Genomic DNA, 21,416 nt, shown 5'->3' on the forward strand with positions numbered 1-21,416 from the left:
CAGTGGATCCCCTCTAGTTTAAATTTATTTTTGGCAACTTCAAGCTTTACATTCTTATATATGTAATTATAACTGCTCATAATTCACTTTATCCATCCCTCCTCCAAGATTAATTTTTGTATGTAATTACCAAAAAAAAAATCTTGTGACTTTTTTGGTGATACCTTCAAATGAAGTATCTAACCCCAATCAAGAAGTTGGAGTTTCATTACTTTCTTCCTGTTGCTGAGGTACTGAAGGGTATTTTTTCTTTTTATGCCTTTTTCCTTTCATGTCAAAATGGATCCCATTTCCTTCTTTCCTGATCATAGCCCTGGCAAGCTTTTCTTATTGCTTTGTACCTGTCCTTGGTAATCTGCCTTAGATCCTCCTTTCTGAGCCACTCCTGTTTCCTCTAGTCACTTATTTGATCAGATTTCAAACTTTGCAGTCAGCTTGTTTATGAGACTGGCCTCTTCTTAAAGCTTGAGCCTGCTTCTTTAAATCTGGCCATCCCTTCACAAAGCCAACCAAACCCCGGTTATCTGGGCTAAATGAAATGTACAAAAATATCAGATTATCCATAACACAAGAAAATCAGAAAAAAATTTGACATCTGCTTTGGAATATACCATGTGGCTTTGGGCAAGATTTACTTTCTTAAAGTTTTTGCTTAAGCCATCACTGTTAGTAACATTTTCTTTTACAATGGTGGAATATCTGTCTCAATTTTAAATTCTGATGCAGTTTTTTCAAAAAGCCAATCAAATATCAACTGAGGTTTTTCCTATGAAGTCTTTAACTCGTTTTTTCAATCTGTTGAAAACTATCATAAAATCTGGTTTCTGTTTCCTCTGATTTATTTCCTCCCTGTTCCTGGGCTTCTGATCCATATCAGCTTACCCTATATTAATTTACTTCTTTAATTTAAAGTACCATTTGCTTAAGAATGAAAAGCATTGTAATAACACAAAATGTCTAATGAAATTTTCAGTCCAAATAACACTGAATAGAAGAATCTTTTTTTTTTTAAAGCTACTCCAGGAAAAGTTGGGTTTCTAGGATAAATTACACTGGTAATTCTAGCAAATTTATATTTAGTGGGTTATTATGATTGGCTGAAAAACAGAAAAACATTAAACAGCTATGCAAGTCAGCTTTGTCAATATATAATCCCATAGGCCAAAAACTATGAAATTAAGTTCTCAATACGGGCATTTATAGAAAAGAGCATCAAAACAAACTCACACATCAACCTTGCCCCTTTTCCTGACCCCAGCCTAAATTCTACACAATCTCACACTTGATTGCTGCTGCCTCACTTCCACAAATGATTTTCTAATGTTTAAGAAAAAGGAAAAGAACTAGGTTAACAGGTTCTTCTCCTTTTCCCCCTTTTCAGCTTCTGCCATTGAGCTCTTGGCCAAAGAGATCCCTAATCCTCAATTTTACATGACTGTTTTCACTTTACAGGGATTCAATTATTTTACATTCAAATGCACATTTATATAGAGCTTGAACCTACTCTTTTTCATGCTAATCTTCATATTACCAGCAGAATTGAGAATAAACTCATTTTTGCAGTTCCCCCTCATAAAGAACTTTGGGAAATACAAATTATTTTACCTAAAAGCCAACTTTGGGGCTGGTGTCTTTTAGGCCAAGTTTTTATATAGGATGTTAAATGTTAACCCCCCCAAAACTTTTTTAAACAAGATTTCACAGTCATCAAACTCAGTTTAGTTCCAGAACTTTACTTAAAATACAAAAACAAACTCAGGATGCCTAGTCACACTTTGACTAATATACCCCAACAAAGCCCCAAATTCTTAATTTTTTAATGTACCTTCTCCAGGCTGCAGCACAAGTCTCAATTAACTACGGCCTCCCAAGCTGTTTGTCCACCCATACACATCATTTCTCAAGGAAAAATAAATAATTCACAAGTGACTGATTCAACTGGTAAGAATTCTCTCCTTCTTTTAAAAATTTACCTTAACTTCAAAAATCTCTTTTCTTGATGGAGTTCAGAATAGTATAAATCCTCTGAGGAAAACAGTTGTCACCTATGTGCGCTCAAAAGATGAGTGGCTTAAAGAGGCATATTCTGACAGTCTAAGTTCCCCAAATACTAGTCATAAGGTATTTCATGGATGGTAAATTTCACACACACACACACACAGGAAAGAAAGGAAAGAAACATACCTGGTCATTTTCTAAACAGGTTTGATAGGTTTGGTTCCCTTGTAAGAGCAGAGTATTTACTTATAATCTTTTAAAGCACAAGTGGCAGCCAGGAGAGTGGGTAAATAAAACCTTCAGAGAGGTTTAAAAACCCTGCATCTTAACTCACTTCCCCTTGATTTCAGGGGCCAGTACTGCAACCCCACGGCAAATGAGATTATGTAACAGGTTTTTCCTCTCTCCACTTTATTCATTACGGTCTGATTGGAGGTGTGCTTTCTTCAAACGAGTTGAGACTCCAAGGGTTTATTTAGGACGGTTGAAGTTGAGGTTTGATACATTTCCTTAGGATTTTGCAGGATCCATTCTTTAAATATCTATTTGTAGTTTTCTCAAGTGAGAAAACACAATAACCGTGTAGTTGCTGTTGTAATTTCAAGGAAATAAACGCAGCTGCACCTGAAAACTTCCGTTTTGCACAAATATTTTCCTCCCCTGCGTTTCATTCCATGAAACTGCACATGATATACACAGACCTTCGCTCGTCTCCCGGGGCTTCTTCCTTTCTCACATTTTACGGTTGGTGTAAATAAAGAAAAAGTCCCTGGCGCACCGGGCCCCCCAACACCCGGCCTCGGGGGGGAGGGGTGGTTCCCTGGAGGAAAAGCGAGTGGGTTGAAGAGCGCAGCCCGGTCACCACTCAGGTGGCCCAGCCGCTCACACGGAAGGCGAGCTGGGGATAATGGGGACAGTCAGGCCGGGGCCCCTCTTGGCAGGCGAATTGTGTAACAGTCGCGCCTGGAAGTGAGCAGCTTGGCCCGCGAAGGGACCGCGTCCGGCGGCGGCTCCTGGAGGCGGCAGCCGGCCGCCCGGCCCGCTCGGCCCGAGCCCGCGCACCCGCCGCCGCCGCCCCAACCCCGCGCGGGCCGGGCCGGGCCGGGCCCCCCTCCTCCACACACCCCTCGCGCCTCCGCTTCCCACGCGCTCGCCGCTCGGGGCCGCGATCGCCCCCACCCCGCCCTCGACCCCGGGGCCGGCCGCCCGGAGGGCAGCGCCGGCGGGACGCGCGGACCGGCGTCCATGCTGCCGGCGCGGCGGGAGCCCGGCCCGGCGCCCACCCGCCCAGCCGTCTGCGCGCCCACTTACTTTCGGAGCCGCAGACCTCGCGGCTCCCTCGGGGGGGCGGGGGGAAACGAAAGTTGTCACGGCGTCTCCCCGCGGGGCCCCCTCGCCTCCCGGACCCGCGAGGCGCCGCGGCGGAGCCGGGAGGGCTTGCTGCGCTCCCGCCCGCGTCCGTCCCGTCGCGCTCTCCTCCGCCTCCTCTTCTTTTCACTATATTATCTTCTCCTGCTCGGAGGGGTGGGTGGGGGCGGGAGGCTTAGGAAGCGAGGAGACGTTTGCAACTTTTCTTCACTCTTTCTCTACCCCCCACCAACCCCCCGATCAGCCTTGAAAAAACACTGTTGAAAGGGGCGAGGAACCTGGGGAGGTGGAGGTGGGGGGGGGCGCGGAGGGGGTCGGGAGAGGTGATGATAGTCGTTTGGAAAACTGACCAGAGCCCCCCCGCCCCAAACAGAGATACCCAGAAAGAGGGGGAAAGGCGGGGGGTGGGGTGGGGTGGGGGGTTGGGGGGAAAGAGAAAGAGTCGCTGGTCAGGAAACTTCAAGCGCGGATGAGGTCATTGGTTTAAAAATAAAGAGATGGCGTCACTTGAAACCAATCCCAGTGAATGAACTCAGCGGAGCCCCGGGGAAAGGAGGAGACAGGCGAGGGCAGGGCGGTGGGCGACGGGCGGGGCCGTGCGCCCGCCCGAACCCAGAGCGCGGCTCGGCGCCTGGTCGCGGCCGCTCGGGGAGGGGTCGGGTCACGTTCTGTTCCGGGGCCCGGCGACTCCGGGGCAGGTTCCGCGGGCGCCGCTGGGAGGAGCTGGGTGGCCGGGGGAGGCGGCCCCGCGGCCTCCTCCTTCCGCGCCCTCGCGCCGGCTGCCCCCGGGGCCCCGGGGCCCCGACCCTCGGGCCGGGTCTCGGCCGCGTAGGGCTGCGCCCCAACAGGTATTTCAGGGTTCCCGCCCCAGCGAGGCGCAGAGCCTTTTCCTCCTCTTTGGGCTGTTTCCAGCTGCCTCCCCAGGGTGAAGAAACGCAAACAATGATTTGAGAGAATTACAATCTTTTAAAAGTGAAGAGTCCAAAATGCAGGGCACTGTGGGCTCTAGGAGAGAGAAGTTACAGGTAATTTAAGAAAAATCACGCTCAGGTGGTCAGGCAGTCAGCTCTCCGTTTGTCATAGAAAGCCCCCACCAGAATGCTTCTAACATTTATGATTTTACTGTGCTTCTATTTACTTATTTCTATTTACATTTGTAAATGTAACGAGCACGAGTAGCCTAACATGCTCTTGAAAAGTGTGTCCTTTTCAAGCACTGTGTGCCCTGTGCTTGGGCAGCACAGAATCCTAGGTCAGACCAGAGGTTCACCACCTTTTGGGAGATGCAAGACCCCCGTTGATTTTACTTTACACACTTCGTGCATTTTAAAATTTGGATTGAAATAGCTTTGTTTTGAAACGGCGTTACACACTTTGGGAAAGAGAGACCTGAGCTGGTGACACACCAGGACTTAGAATCTCTGAGTAGGACAATCGGAGCTTTATTCTAGTGTTCTTTGAGCATTTGAGCATAAAGCTGCTTCTACTGAGAAGTACTCACGTGGATATCACATAACAGAGATGTGATTAATGACGGAAAAGCACACTCCGAGTGGACTGCTTCATGAGCCAGAATTTGTGTGTAGGAATAAAATATTCCATTTGCAATGTACTAGATTTGGGACGTTGGTTCCCCGAAGACATCTTTGTTGGGAAATGTCCGTTTGGACATTGCCTGAGGCTTTTTGTCGTCTTGTTTTCTCTGTGTGTGTGTGTGTGTGTGTGTGGTTTTTTTTGTTTGTTTTGTTTTTGTTTTGTTTTGTTTTGTTTTTGCCAGAATAACGGAGAAGCATGTTTAGGGGGTGAGGATTGTTAGAAAAGTGAACTTTGTCTATACTTCTTTTTTGCCTTTAAATCCTGCAGCTAAAGCCCGTTCGTTTCTATAATCATTTAAGGTCAGTATTAGAGTAAGCCTCTAGGAACTTACGGCCCATCTTTTTTAAGAGGAAAAGGAGTCCATCTAGAGAGGGGAGCGCGAGGGAGCCCTTGAGGCAGTTAAAGAAGCTGAAGGCCATAGATGCAGAGCCGACTTTCGGCCTCTGCCTTTGACCTCGTTAAGCCTTCTGCAGGGGCGAGACGATTTCTTCCGCGGCACGCTGTCCTCTGGTGGCCGGGGGATGTTACTGCAGCTCCAAAGTTATTACTACCTACGCTATTACAGGAAACCTAAAATTCGACTGCCTATATAGACCTGCTGTTTTCAGAACAGTTACGGAAGAGAGAGTTGGAGAGGATCTGCATCTCCAGTCCGCTTGGTTGGAGGAGTTGAGATTCGGAAGAAGGAAGGAAAAGAGAGAGAATCCTTGTCCTAGACTAGATCCTGGATCTATTGGATGAAAAGATGGATCCTGCCTGGATGAAAGACCTCTTTACATGCAGCTCCAGTCGCCTTATTCTGACACATCTTGAAACCTCTCTCTCCTCTTTCTTCATTGACGCAATTAAATTGGAGCACCTTCCAAATGTGTGCTATTATGGGAGTCTCCCACTGTATATCATCTAATTAGGGAAACAACACAAATTAAAACCAATTAAAAACCAAATTAATGATTGAGTGGCATACAATATTGGTTTAAAGAGTCCAGTGAACTCTTCATGTCGTTGTATGGCAAAAAACCACCACAATATTGTAAAGATATTATCCTCAAATTAAAATAAATAAAAATTTTTTTTTAAGTAAAAAAAAAAAAAAGTAGAGTCCAGCAGAGAAAAGGAATGATATTGGCTGGGTTGTCAGGGAAAGCATCTTCTGAAGCTCTTTGACTTCATGCTTGAAGGATCGTTAAGATTTAGTTTGGTGCAAGAGGGTTCAGCAGAGGGACTATTATAGATAGGAAATGGCAGAGCAGACAAGGAGATGGATTGCATAAAGGGTATTCAGGTGAGGGATGAGTAGACCCCTCTAATAATAGTAGGGATTGGGGTGAGCAATGAAGAATTTGGCCAAATTTGAAATGTAGAAGCACATTAAAGAGGTACATGAATGGTTCAATACATAGCTTGTTACTAGTCCAGCAATTAACACTGAACAAGTTTACTTCACTAAAGAGTATTTGCCTTCTTGTTCTACTGAGAGAGCTTCTATGCATGCCAAGAACAAAGATATTTTAAATAATACCATTTGCAATTGCTCCAAAGAATATGAACTACTCAGGTTCAAATCTAACAAACCATGTGCAGGATCTGTATGCTGAAAATTATAAAATATTGATGAACAACATTAAAGAAGACCTAAATAATTGGAGTGACTTGCTATATTCATGGCTTGGAAGACCCAATACAGTAAATATGTCAGTTCTTCCAAAATTGACATAGATTTCACACAGTTTCTATCAGAATCCCAGCAAGGTTTTTTTGGTAGGCATAGCCAACTTAACCTAAAACTGCATCCAGTATGTTTAAAGGGTCAAGTGAGTGCTAATTTCCCAAGGCAGGCAAAGGTCTCATGTACTTAGGACACCAGCGAAGCGGAGGCTCTGAGGTCTTAGAATCAGATCATTTGGGAAGAAGCTGTCTTTGTTGCAGTACATGTAAATGTACAGTTTAGTACTGGTTCTGCTGCTGCTGCTAAGTCACTTCAGTTGTGTCCAACTCTGTGGTACCCCATAGGCAGCAGCCCACGAGGCTTCCCCGTCCCTGGGATTCTCCAGGCAAGAACACTGGAGTGGGTTGCCATTTCCTTCTCCAATGCATGAAAGCGAAAAGTGAAAGTGAAGTCGCTCAGTCATGTCCGACTCTGTGCGACCCCACAGACGGCAGCCCACCAGGCTCTCCGTCCATGGGATTTTCCAGGCAAGAGTGCTGGAGTGGGGTGCCATTGCCTTCTCCCAGTACAGGGGGTCTAAGCACTAAAGATTATGGTGCTCCTCTTCCATCTTTAATTCTAGCTAAAATATTTGATGCACCTCCCTCATATTGAGTTTATGAGGGAGGTGCATCAAATATTTTAGCTAGAATTAAAGATGGAAGAGGAGCACCATAATCTTTAGTGCTTAGACCCCCTGTAGGCTTTAATCTGTCCCTGGCCTGGGGAATAAATAAGAGAGGTAAGGTCCCATCTCTCAAGGAACTAACATTCTAATGGAAAAAGAAGACAAAAACAGCCAGGGCTGTAACAAGATCCGTTCTACAGGAGAAATTGGGTGTTGTGATAGCGCATGTTGAAGAGGAGTTGAAGGTAATTGGGAGAGGCATTTAGGAGGAGGGGACACTTGAACTGAAACCTGAAGGATAGCCACCAGGGACGTGGTCTGAGCAGAGGCAGCAGGTCACTCTGACACTGTTCAGCAAAAACAGTGTGACTTGTAGAGAGCCGGTAATGTTTCCAGAGCAAAAGGGAGGCCAGTGGAGCTCAAAAGTACAAAACTGGGACCAGACCATATAAGCCTTTCTAATGCACAGAAAGGAATGTGCATTCTGCTCTGGGAGATTTAAGCAGGTTAGCACGTGACCTGATTTATGAAGAAGATATTTACAAGTAAGCATAATAGTTTAGTTTTGAAAAGAGTTTCAATAATATTCTGTACATTTTTTTTTCCATTTTACAGCTCCCTTTTCCAATGGGAAGTAAGCATTTTTGATAATTTTGTTAATCTGCAGGGATCCCTTTAATGTTCCCAAATCAAATATTCTTAGCTTAGGGTTCATGGATTCTTACAGAGTACATGGATGGACTTCAGAAGGTCTAGGAGCCCCCTAAAATTGTGTACTATATGCGTATGTATGTTTTCCTGTGATCCCTAACTTTCAACAGATTTTCAAAGTGTTTTATCAGTATACACACAAATAAGACCTACTTTACCTTTAAGTCTTGCCTGTGTCTTCTTGGACAGTAGCTGCTGCTATTGTCCTAGGGCTCGTTGCCCCACACAAATGAATTACAGTTCTGGAAGGAAGCAGGTTCTGCCTCAAAGAGGTGATGTTATGTTGGAGGAGACACTATTCTGTCAGAATTAGGAAAGAATATTCTGAGTTTGCCTCTGAAGGAAGTTCTGGGAAGAAAATTGTACCTATGTGATGTGAAAGCTAGTAGATACCTAGGTCATTACCTGATACCATCCCACTCACTTTATATATAAGAAATCGAAGGTCCAGAGAGGTTAAGTGGCATGCCCAAGAATGCACAGCTAGTTAGGGATGAAACTGGGATTAGAAACAGGTTTACTGTCATTCAGCACAGAGCTCTGTGCTCTTCATCAGAAAAATCCGGACCACATATCGTACTTTAAAAAGTCTAATGGGAATTAAGTGTTCAATCTCACTCAATTAAATTAAACAAGAGACTACAGAAAAACCTGAGTGAACTGTGTGGCCAACCCAATACATGCTCATTCTTAAGGAAATGGAAGAAAGGAGGGAGGTGAAGGAGTTCAAAATCATACAGCCCCAGCTCTGAAAGAGATGAAAAACCTCAATGTCAAATTAAGACATCTAACCAACAAACAGCAACAACACTGTTATCAGTGTATATCTGATCTTTGTGTAGCAGATATGTAAACAGACACAGCAAGTTACAAAAACTGGACGATTTTTCATTTATCAATTTGGCAAGGATTTTTAAAATGAGTAATCCCAGGATTGAGTCAAGAGTGCAGAGACACAGAAAAGTAGAAAGAAAAGCAGTGGATGTGGATGTTACAGAAAGCTAAGAAGAGAGTATTTCAAGAAAGGAAAGAGTGTGTTTCCAGTGAGTTAATAGTTTAAAAAGAGAAGGTTAAAAAAAAGAAGTCTTCCTTTGACTTAGCAAATAAGTGACTCTGAAGAGGATGGTTTCACCAAAGACGATCTTGCAGAGGCAAGATGGCAGTGAGTTCACTAGGGAAAGAGAAGGAAGAAAGGAAGTGGAAACAGTGAAATAGAAATTATCATTTCAGAAACTTCTAATCCCAGTTTTGGCCCTAACTAGCTGTGCATTCTTGAGCAATAGAAACTGTTAAAAGGAAGTGAAAAGCATCCTACCCAGCTTCAGGCAGATGGAGACCATTTTAATCCCACAAAGATCCTACTGACCTCCTCAATTTCCTCCACTGTTGTTATGAGGGTTAAAAACCCAGTATATACCTTGTACAAAGGAGCTGGTTGTTTTCATACTGGATTAACATGGTGATACTAATTTATTTTCACATTCCATTTAATTTCTAGTTTCTTTATAGTCATGATTTGAGATGATCCTAAAACTCAGTGATCTAAAGAGAACTAGACCTTTTTCTTCAATACATTAAACTCTGGCTTTACACAAATTTTAAAAAGTACTTTTTAATCAAAATGGTATTTGGCTATTTAATCAGAATATCCTTGAGCTTCCCAGGTGGCTCAGTGATAAAGAATCTGCCTACCAACACGGGAGACACAGGAGACATGAGTTTGACCCCTGGGTGGGGAAGATCCCCTGGAGGAGGAGATGGCAACCTACTCCGGTATTCTTGCCTGGGAAGTCCCATGGATAGAGGAGTCTGGTGGGCTGCAGTCCATGGGGTCACAAAAGAGCTGGACATGACAACACAAGCAGAATATTCTATCTTGCTATTTAACCACTGTTGAACAAGAGGTTCAATTACTCAAGACTATTCCTAAAGGTATTGCTTACAATGAATTATTATTGAACGTTGTCATTTTTTAGTCCAGAAAACGAGTGAGCACATTGAGACCTACGCTCGCTTCCTTAGAAAATGGAAAAACCCATCTAAAAATCGCTTATTCAGGTACCATCGGTTATTCTGGTACCAACTCTCCAGAGCTGTTGTGAGGTTCAAATGAATACCAAGGAAGACACCAAGCCTACTGCATAATCCACAGGGCAGGTACCCACTACAGACTGACTCCTTCCTTTTTAGGAAAGACTGCACATTGAACAGACTTAGATCTTGAACAATAGTGTTAACTGGGATATTAAAAGAGAAGGGGAAGCCCATTCCAGGAAGAGAAAACATGCAGTTGGAGACACAGCAGGGAAAAGGTATTTAAAATAGTTTAACTGAAGCAGAACATTTGTATTCGACAGTATATAAATAATAAGCCTGGAAAGCATTTGGGGGCCAGATTACAACAGGGCCTCGGTCAAAAAAATTAGATTTTCTATTTTAAGTGGCAGGGAATGATTGATAATTTGGTTCCTTTTCTAAAATTATGCTTCGTTGTCATTGTTCGGTTGCCTAGTCATGTCTGACGCTTTGCAACCCCACGGACTGGAGCACACCAGGCTTCCCTGTCCCTCACCATCTCCTGGAAATTGCCAAAGCTCATGTCCATTGAGTCAGTGATGCCATCCAACCATCTCATCCTCTGTCGCCCCATTCTCCTCATACCCTCAATCTTTCCCAGCATTAGGGTCTTTTCCAATGAGTTGGTTGTTCACATCAGGTGGCCAAAATATTGGAGCTTCAGCTTCAACATCAGTCCTTCCAATGAGTATTCAAGGTTGATTCCCTTTAAGATTAACTTGTTTGATCTCCTTGCTGTTTAAGGGACTCTCAAGAGTCAAAATTATGCTTTATTGGCCTTGCTGCTGCTGCTGCTAAGTCGCTTCAGTCGTGTCCGACTCTGTGTGACCCCATAGACGGCAGCCCACCAGGCTTCCCCGTCCCTGGGATTCTCCAGGCAAGAACACTGGAATGGGTTGCCATTTCCTTCTCCAATGCATGAAAGTGAAAGGTGAAAGTGAAGTCGCTTAGTCGTGTCCGACTCTTAGCGACCCCATGGACTGCAGCCTACCAGGCTCCTCCGTCCATGGAATTTTCCAGGCAGGAGTACTGGAGTGGGGTGCCATTGCCTTCTCCATTTATTGGCCTTATTTTCTATTATAAAGCAATATATGTCCATTGCTAAAAGTCTGTCAATTACAGAAAAGTGTAAAGAAGAAAATGTAAATCACCTTATTCAATGGCTATGCTTGGGAGAGAGACAAAAGGTGTTGTTGTTGGGTTTTTTGGGTTTTTTTTCGGTGCGGGGGCGGGGGTTGACATTTAACTGAGAACCATTTAACTGACATAGAAAAATATATTCACTGCTGTGGGTTGGGTCACATTATGCCTTAACATTTGGAGAGTTTGATCCTTAAGATTTTACTTCAAGTATGGAACTTGAGCAAACACTACTCAAGATGCTGACATACAATTTCAGCATTTTGTAAGCTTTTTTCTTTTTATTACATAGAATGCTAAAATATTCTGAGGTCAACTATTTTGGGCTTCCCAGGTGGCACAGTGGTGAAGAATCTGCCTGCCAGTGCAGGAGACTTAGAAGAGTCAAGTTCGATTCCTGGTTGGGAAGATCCCCTGGTGGAGGAAATGACAACCCACTCCAGTGTTCTTGCCTGGAAAATCCCATGGACAGAGGAGGCTGGCAGGCTACTGTCTGTGGAGTTGCAAAGAGTCAGACATGACTGAACACGCACACACACACAGGTTGTTAGATTTCTCACTTTTCATTATTAACAACAATACACATATCATAATTTTATTTTGAAAAGCAAAGCATCAAAGGTCTCTGATTCCTTGAAAAAACTTCCCTCAAAGCTTATAATGGCATTATAAGTTATGACACAGATTGCCACTTAATAAAGAAGATGAGTTGCAAATATATATAAGTAATAATCTGAAGGGCCTTTCACTGCTCCTTGGTTATTGAACTAGTTAACTCATCTTAAACTTACTAGTTAAGCAGTACTCATTTGCTCCCTTTTCCAGGGAATGGTAACAAATATTTACTGAGTGCCTGCTCAGCCCAGTCATTGTACTAGTTAATTTCTATAAACATCTCATTCTAGTCATTTAGTCTCAGACAGTTTTTTATTGTTATATCCTTTGTTGATATTTTGATTCAGCTTTTCTTTTACCATATCCATTTGTTGTTTTGCCAGTAGAAATGAAGTTTATAAATTATGGAAACAGTAAGTAGGTTTCAATAACTTTTTTAAATGCAAAGATTTGCCTGTAAAAAATGGAATTGTGTATTTGGAATGGTCAGATGATCAGTGAGAACTCTTCAATGCTGGAACAAATGAAGTTTGACTTACACATTTAAAGGGTACAATGTTTGCTTATCTTTATTATGTATCTTGCCCTATGGTTTCAACCTATGGTTTTTAACCATTTTTTCTTTTAACTTTAATACAATGACATTATTTAATTTTTCAAAAAAATACTGTCACCATCACACTGTCCAAAGATAACCTTTGGGAACATTTGGATGTATCTTCTCCAATTTAAAAGTTTGAACTGAGAAATGGGTGGGATAAAAGTTGGATTTTAGGTGGCTTAATTTGACCAAAGCATATTAGAAAGATCTGAGCAAAGGGACCATAGAACAAGAGAGACCATATTGAGCTATAGACAAGTCAGACATAAATCAAAAAGAACCAAGGCTGGTACTGGGGCAATGGACATGGAAAGCGAGCAACAAATACAAGAAATAGTTCAGAGGGAGGATTAAGAGGACTTGGTGACTCATGAGCTCTGGACGGTGAAGAAGATAAGTCATTAAAGATGATGGGAAGGTGTCATCTTCAGCAATTTATATAAACTTCAATTTCCTTGTCTGTAAAATAGGGTTAACAATTGTACCTTCTTCATAGGATTGTTGGGAGGACTCAGTGGTTGACATCTAAATGCTTAGCACGATCACTGGAATGTATTCCCAGTAAGGGTTAGCTGTGATTGTTTTTATAGCTGTTGAATCTAGATGACTGGGTTAATGATGAAACCCTTAAAAGAAATAGGAAAGTCAGGGTGGAGGTCGGATTGAGGTGGGGGAGGTGGGGTTGAGCTATAGTCTAGACGTGTGAAATTTAGGTTCATGGTGGACAGTGAAGCAAAAACATTCAGCAAGTAGCCACCACTGCCCAGTGATGTCTTTGACAACAGGTACATTCTAGGAAGATTATAAGAAGCGGAGCTATGAAGAGTGGAGACCCACTGCAAAGTTTTATCTGCCCCTCTCCCCATGGCCTCCATTTATTAGAGAAATTATCTTGACTAATGAGCAATCTCTGTAAGAACTGACTTCCTTGTTGAATGGCTCTCCAGGTAAGACATGTCAAAGTAGTGACGCATCTGGATTTTGGAATCAAATCTGTGTGATTCTTGACTCTTCTACTTAACTATTATCTGATTTTATAAAAATTAACTCTAGGAAATTCCGTGGCAGTCCAGTGGCTAGGAGTCCATACTTCCACTGGCGAGGGCCTGGGTTCGACCCCTGATTGGGGAACTAAGATTCCAGAAGCCATGTCGTGTGGCCAAAAAAAGAAAAAAGAAAAATTAGTTTTCTAAGCTTCAGCTTTGTTTACGAAACATAAAATAAAAATTTCTACCTCATAGAACTGATGGGAGGAGTAAATGGAAATATTAAGTGAAACTCTTTACACATTATAAGATATGACATAAATACCAAGTATGGCTCTTAGTCCTATCTTTCCTGTAGGTTATAAGTTGTATTTATACCTCTTCTCCTTCCTTTATGATGCCAAACATGAGAAGCACGCTCTACCAACTGCTGACCCCTTTGCCCCCTTGACCTTGGTCTTCAGCCTCTCCCTCTGTCTCAGTCTCTTTGGAATTTTGTTGCCCGTGATTGTGAGAAATTCCAGAATGCCGGGCAGGATCTGACATGAACTTGAGCAAACTCCAGGAGATAGTGGAGGACAGGGAGGCCTGGAGTGCTGCAGTCCATGGGGTCACAAAGAGTCAGACATGACTTAGCGATTGAACAACAGCAAGGCAGGATCTTTGGGGCAAGATGGTCGGTTGGCCTTTGTTTGGAGAGACTGTTAGTTTTCTATTGCTGCTGTAAACAAATAACCACAAACTGTCTGAAAACAACACAGATTTAATATCTTTGCTTGCTCAGTCGCTCAGTCAAGTCCGACTATTGCAACCCCATAGACTGTAGCTTGCTGGGCTCCTCTGTCCATGGGATTCTCCAGACAAGAAAAATGGAGTGGGTTGTCATTTCCTTCTCCAGGGGACTTCCCCACCCAGGGATCAAACCCACATCTCCTGCATTGCAGGCAGACTCTTTACCAACTGACCTACGAGGGAAACCTCTTTATTATCTTATAGTGCTGGAATTCTAAAGTGGGTGTCAGTAGGCCAAAGTCAAGGTGTCGGCAGGGCTATGTTCCCATCTGGAGACTCCAGGGGAAATGCATTTTCTTGTCCTTTCCAGCTCCTGGAGGTGCCTGTGTTCCTTGGCTCCTGGTCCATTCTTCCATCTTTAAAAGCAGCAGCAGTAGATTGAGTTGCTCTCACATCCCCAGGCTTCTCCCCTGGTTTTCCTCTTCCTGTTTTTCCCCCACTAAGGAGTCTTGTGATTACACTGGGCTCACCTGGACAACCCAGCATACTCCTGCATTGTTAAATCTGCTCATTAGCAACTGGAATTCTCCCTTGCTATGTGGCCTGATATTCACAGGTTCTCAGCATTAGGACATGACTTTGAGAGGCCATTATTCTGCCGACTACAGAAAGGAAACTTCAGGGAGGTTTGCTGCTGCTAAGTCACTTCAGTTGTGTCCGACTCTGTGTGACCCCATAGATGGCAGCCCACCAAGGTTCCGCCATCCCTGGGATTCTCCAGGCAAGAACACTGGAGTGGGTTGCCATTTCTTTCTCCAATGCATGAGTGAGAAGAGAAAGTGAAGTCACTCAGTCGTATCCGACTCTTAGTGACCCCATGGACTACAGCCTACCAGGCTCCTCCATCCATGGGATATTCCAGGCAAGAGTACTGGAGTGGGGTGCCATTGCTTCTCTGTCAGGGAGGTTTGCCCCTGATTTTTCCCCCTGCCTTGCAGGACCTAATTGATTCATCAAATGATGGGCTGGCAACCACAACTGGAGATTGTAATAGTCACAGTTAGGAGGTATTCCACACTAAGATTTTTCTTCTGGTCTACTCCTGATTCAGCTCCATACTGAAAGATATATTTGCAGCCAAACACAATAAATAGTAGCTAACTAAAATTTTTCAAAGAAATACTGATTGCAGTGAATATTCTCCAGCATGGAAAAAAAGGTTTATGCTCAATCCTTTATTTTTTGGAGATTTTTTTTTTAATGTGGATCCTTTTTTTAAAGTCTTTATTGAATTTGCTATAATATTGCTTCTGTTTTATGTCTTAGTTTTTTTGGCCATGAGTTAAGTGGGATCTTAACTCCCCAACCAGGGATCAAACCCACACCACTTGCGTTGGAAGGTGAGGTCTTAACAACTGGACCACCAGGGAAGTCCCAATCTTTAATTTTCATAAGTGATATCCATTTCATCTCTGACACATTTTTTATTTCTCTAGAAGAACTTCAACAGCAGTGTTGAGCTAAAGTGTTTCACTTTAGCTCCAATTGATGATGAATGGACAGCAGACTATGGCTTAAGAAAGACAGGTGAAAAATATCAAGTTGCCAAGCAAAGCATGTAAATATATCAGAGACTGGAATTTTTTTGTTTAAAGGGGTAAAAGGCCATCAGTCCTATTTTAGGAGCACCAGGAGTTCAAACACTATAGTTGGAAATGGCTAAAACCTCAATACCTTTGAATTTCACTCTGAAATTGAGTATTCCTGTCTTTTAAGTTCTTCCGTCTCTAATGTATATGTTGTTGTTGTTCATTTGCTAAGTCTTGTCCCACTCTTTGCGACCCCGTGGACTGCAGCATGCCAGGCTTCCCTGTCCTTCACTATCTCCCAGAGTTTGCTCAAATTTACGTCCATTGAGTCGGTGATATCACCCAACCATCTCGTCCTCTATCAGCCCCTTCTCCTTATGCCCTCAATCTTTCCCAGCATCAGGTTCTTTTCCAATGAGTCGGCTCTTTGTGTTAGGTGGCCAAAGTATTGGAGCTTCAGCATCAGTCTTTTGAATGAATATGCAGAACTGATTTCCTCTAGGATGGACTGGTTTGATCTTTTTACTGTCCAAGGGACTCTCAAGAGTCTTCCCCAGCATCACAGTTCAAAAGTATTAATTCTTTGGTGCTCATCCTTCTTTAGGGTCCAACTCTCACATCCATACGTGACTACTCGAAAAACCATAGCTTTGACTATATGGACCTTTGTGGGCTTATCATTTCAGTTCAGTCTATCAGTTATGTCCAACTCTTTGTGACCCCATAGACTGCAGCATGCCAGGCTTCCCTGTCCATCATCAACTCCCAGAGCTTGCTCAAACTCTTATCCATCAAGTCGGTGATGCCATCCAACCATCTCATCCTCTGTTGTCCCCTTCTCCTCCGGCCTTCAATTTTTCCCAGCATCAGGGTCTTTTACAATGAGTAAGGTGGCCGCAGTATTGTCAGCATATAAATGAGCTCAAAATAAATGGGCCCAAATCTCCAGTGAAAGTAATTTTTAAAAATTTTAATAATTGATATTAATTTTCTAGGGGGGAAGAGGCTAGTCTTAGTATGTAACTGAAAGGATATTAAGCTTGACTATCAGAAGAGGCCAGCACTGAACTGTTTGATGACTTTGGGCAGGACATTCAAGAGAGTGCCGACAAGTCCTGAGCATCTCTATTCCCAAGCAGTGTTTACATACACTATCTCACTTAATTCTCACACCATAGGGAGGCCTTGTTATCCCCATTTTAAAGATGAGGAATTGAGTCTCTAAGATGTGAGGAGACACTCACAATCACAGCTAAAGAGGGACAGCACTGGGATTCGAATCCAGTTCTGCCTGCCTCCAAAGCTTACACCTCCTCTCTCCACCACCCTCAGGTGCCCTTCACTGAGCCCCAAGTTTTCTCATCTACAAAATACAGGATCTGAGTCCCCCAGTCTCTGATGCCCCTCCCCTCTCTCACTGTATGACCTTCATGGTTGGGAAGGGAAAGGGCAATCAGGAAGGGGTCTCAGGCACTGGCGAGGGGTGGGGGGGAGCATCTTTCTCTCCTAACTGGGAAAGTACTAAAAACTTGAGTCCTGCCTGTACCATCCTGACTCTCTACCTGTGAAAGGAGGCCGCTGCTGACAATGGCAGCAACAGTGACAGGACTCCAATACCCACCACTATTAAAAGAAACAGCTCAGGACTTCCCTGGCAGTCCAGTGGTTAAGACTCTATGCTTCCAATGCAGGGGATGTGGGTTCAATCTCTGGTTGGAGAACTAAGATTCCACATGCCGTGGCATCCAAAAAAAGAAGAAAAAACAGGTCTTCTAATTTTCCTCGGTGAAACCACTTTTTTTTTAATAATGAATTTGCATTTCCCAAAACAAATTCATCAACACTTATTGTCGAGAATCTTCTCTTGCCCATACTGGGTTAAATTGTATCTAAAACTGGCCAGCAAAAAGTACAAGAGGTAGTCGGTATTCTCAGGGAATTCACTGTTAACACACAAAGCAATTTCTAGAAGACAATAGACAATCAGGACTGAACTGTGTAGTCTAGACAATATGTATTGGGTTGGCCAAAAGGTTCGCTCAGGTTTTTCTATACAATCATATGGAAAAACCTGTAGGAACTTTTTTTGGGCAACCCAGTAGTACAGGAACCAGAGACAGGGGAGATCAATGTGGCTGTAGTACTCAGAGACGGCTTCATGAGAACTTGGGCAAAGACAATGTTCTTAACCTTGCCTTCTAGACTAGTCTTTCCTGGCTTGTGAAATCCTGGTATGAACCTTTCACATAGTTCAAAGATTCTTGGTTTTGGAGTACGCAGTGATGGACAAATATCACGTCATCTGAAGGCCGCTTCACCCTTATTGGCACATAGGGGAGGAGTAAAACCCCCACGGTATGCAAACACCGTCATGGAGACTTGCTCCGAGCCATGGGAGGTTTCATGCAAAACCAGTTTCTCAATAGGGCAAATGTTGTGCAAAGATGTAAGAGGCTTGAGAAACTGGTTCAAGGCAAAACCTGTCACAGCAAGAACCAGATTTGAATGGGGACACTTTCTTGTCTGTGTCAGCCATGGTCTGCCTCACCTGGGCTCAAGAATTTCCCCAGTGCTTTGGCCCAGAGGCCATAGGCCCATCTCATCTACTAGGAGCCTCTTAACTCTACCCCCATTCGTCTGTCCACCCTCATGTGCCACTCTGTTGATAAGAGAAACTTTTTCAAAATTCCAGATCCTTTTTTACCCTCAGACAACTAAGTATGTGTCCCATTCTCCAAATTCCACCCTCAAAACAATCTGAAAAAGCGTATTATCCGAAGAGATAGTCTGAGTTGATAAGGTCATCTACTAGTTCAAATATTCACTACACTTACTCTGTATTCTGAAACAATGCTAGACTGAGGAATATTTTCCAAACTAGTTGAAGTCATAAAGCAAATACACAACAAACAGCCCCTAAGAGTGTTGTTGTTGTTGTGTAGTTGCTAAAGCATGTCTGAATCTTTTGCCACCCCATGGACTATAGACCACCAGGCTCCTCTACCCATGGATTATCCAGGCAAGAATACGGGAGCATGTTGTCATTTCTTTCTCCAGGGGACCTTCCCAACCCAGGGATCGAACCCACATATCCTGCATTGGCAGGTGGGTTCTTTACCACTAAGCCATCTTGGAAGCCCATCTAAGAGTGTTCAGTTCAGTTCAGTTGCTCAGTCATGTCCAACTCTTTGCGACCCCATGAATCGCAGCACGCCAGGCCTCCCTGTCCATCACCAACTCCCGGAGTTCACTCAGACTCACGTCCATCCAGTCAGTGATGCCATCCAGCCATCTCATCCTCTTTCATCCCCTTCTCCTCCTGCCCCCAATCCCTCCCAGCATCAGAGTCTTTTCCAATGAGTCAACTCTTCGCATGAGGTGGCCAAGTGTACCAGATCCTAAATTGAGGGTCACTGGTTTAGAAAAGTGAGAAATCAATTTGTACAGAAGCGATGAGGGCAAGTTTCATGGAGGCAGGATTTAGGATGGACTTTAGAGAATAGGAAGACTTTGGATAGGCAGGGAAGAGAAATGATGACAATCTAGAAAAGAGATGTACCATAACCAAAGGCAAGAAAAGTGGGAGACATATTCATGAAAAGCCAAGGTAGTCAGCCTGTCTGGAGGACAAGGTGCACAAGAACATCCATAGCAAGAATCAGTAGGAAATGAGATCACAGGCATAAGATGAATTCATCAACAAATCTAGCAAACATTTATTAAGTGCTGATCAGGTGTCAAGCTCTGTGCTAGGTCTCTGGCACAGAATAACAGCTTATACCCATTAGAGCTAATGTTGTGTCAGGCGCTATGTTAAGCACTTTACATTCATTATCTCACTGAATTGTCACTATAGTTTTATGAAGTATTGCGCTGGTTGTATCTTCATTTTACAGATGAAAAAGATGAAGCGCAGACAGGTGAAGGAACTTGCTCCAGGTCACATAGTTACTGTGTGATAAAGCCTGGATTTGAATCAAGGCAGTCAGCTCAAATGTGGTTTCTGAGCTCAATGCAAACCTGCTTCTACACACACCATCTCATTAAATCCTTGTGAAATTCCGTAGGGCACGGGCACAGTTATCCCCACTCTGCAAATGGGGACCCAAGGCTCCAGGAGTTAGTGAATTCCTCCAAGTGGTTCTGCTGAGTACAGAGCTGGGGTTTGAAAGCGGATTCACTAATCCCAAATCCATCAAACTTTCCATTACAATATATAATAACTGCCTGGCAAAGTGATTATCTAGAATGGGGTCAAATTAAAGGAAATTTTAACAACCTGAAAGGGGCTTCACAGGGTTTCCCCGGTGAGTCAGAGGTAAAGAATCCATCTGTAATGCAGGAGCTGCAGGAGACGTGAGTTCAATCCCTGGATTGGGAAGATCCCATGGAGGAGGGCATGGCAACCCACTCCAGTACTCTTTCCTGGAGAATCAATGGACAGAAGAGCCTGATGGGCTACAGTCCATAAGGTTGCAAAGAGTCAGATGCAACTGAAGTGATTTAGCATGCACACAGGGGCTTCCCAGGTGGCTCAGTGGTAAAGAATCCACCCGCCAATTCGATACCTGGGTCGGGAAGATCCCCTGGTCGAGGAAATGGCTTCTTGCCTTGAGAATTTCATGGATAGAGGAGCCTGACGGGCTACAAAATGTAGCCATAGGGTCACAAAAGAGTCAGACACAACTGAGCACGCACACACACACACACACACAACAGCCTGATAAGGGCAAGCCTATAGGATAGGAATAGGGAAGAGTTTCAAGGTTAACAGCTGTGACTTAATGAATAAAGACAGGTCTGGCATTGGCCTGGCACAGGGAATTGAATTAGGAAAGAGTGGACATGAGTGGTAGATGATATTAGAGGTGGTGATGACCTAGAAATGGGCATGGGGCAGGGGAAGAAGAGAAGAATAGAAATGATGATCAATATTTGGAAGAAAATCTGATTGTTCTTGGGGACTGAATGACTGAGGGCAATGAAAGGAGATTAGATCAAAGAGGACTTTGCTTCTTGCTTGAATGACTTAGCCTATTATTGACAAGGGCTGAGAGGTTACGGGAACAGCTGGTTTGTGGCAAAAAATGAAGGCTGCTTTGGACAATCTGTTGCAATCTGTTTGGCAGGATGATGAGTGGTACATTCCACAGGAAATGACCAGTAGGCAGTCAGCGACGTGGGATTGGAGCTCAGGTAGAGAGCTGAGGCTGAGCATTGCATCTGATGCCAAAGCTATGCAGGACCCAAGAAGGAGCAGACAAGTCAGATCCCAGGGAGAATAGGATTTTCATAGACAGAATAAGCCAGGAGTCTGCTGAGAACAAAAATGTAGCAGAAGAAAAGAAAACAGGCCCAAGAGCAAAGCTGCGGGTCTGGACAAGTTCTTAGGGCCAAGACAGAGATACAAATTAAAGGGACATAATGGCAAGTGAGATCTTACCTGTATCAATGAAAAACGACCTCTGGATAATTTTCCATTGGGTATGTGGTATATTGAGGGTGTTTCCCTATTGCAGGAGACAAACCTACCTTAACCAATAGGACCCTACTGTCTGACTCCACAGGCCAATAAGGACCTTTGACAGCAAAGAGTACACAATCTATTGTACATCAGCATAGAACTGAAGTCATCAAATATGTCTCCCCACTGAATTACACATTCAAA

At 43.6% G+C, this 21,416-nt stretch overlaps 1 protein-coding gene across 2 annotated transcripts in view; it reads right to left on the reverse strand.

Moving 5' to 3' along the window:
* Nucleotides 1-3,686, reverse strand: part of DUSP16 (dual specificity phosphatase 16) — a 93,025-nt gene extending 89,339 nt beyond the window's left edge. The window contains exon 1 of one of the 2 annotated variants that reach the window (XM_055570427.1): nucleotides 3,310-3,686. The gene's annotated coding sequence lies outside the window, so the exon portion shown is untranslated. Of the gene's footprint in view, nucleotides 1-2,184; nucleotides 3,106-3,309 lie in introns of those variants that run through there. The other variant, XM_055570428.1, reaches the window with a different exon arrangement.
* Between the last annotated feature and the right edge of the window lie 17,730 nt (nucleotides 3,687-21,416).

The sequence above is a fragment of the Bubalus kerabau genome, chromosome 1 (assembly GCF_029407905.1).
Source record: "Bubalus kerabau isolate K-KA32 ecotype Philippines breed swamp buffalo chromosome 1, PCC_UOA_SB_1v2, whole genome shotgun sequence".
Classification (NCBI taxonomy): Eukaryota; Metazoa; Chordata; class Mammalia; order Artiodactyla; family Bovidae; genus Bubalus; species Bubalus kerabau.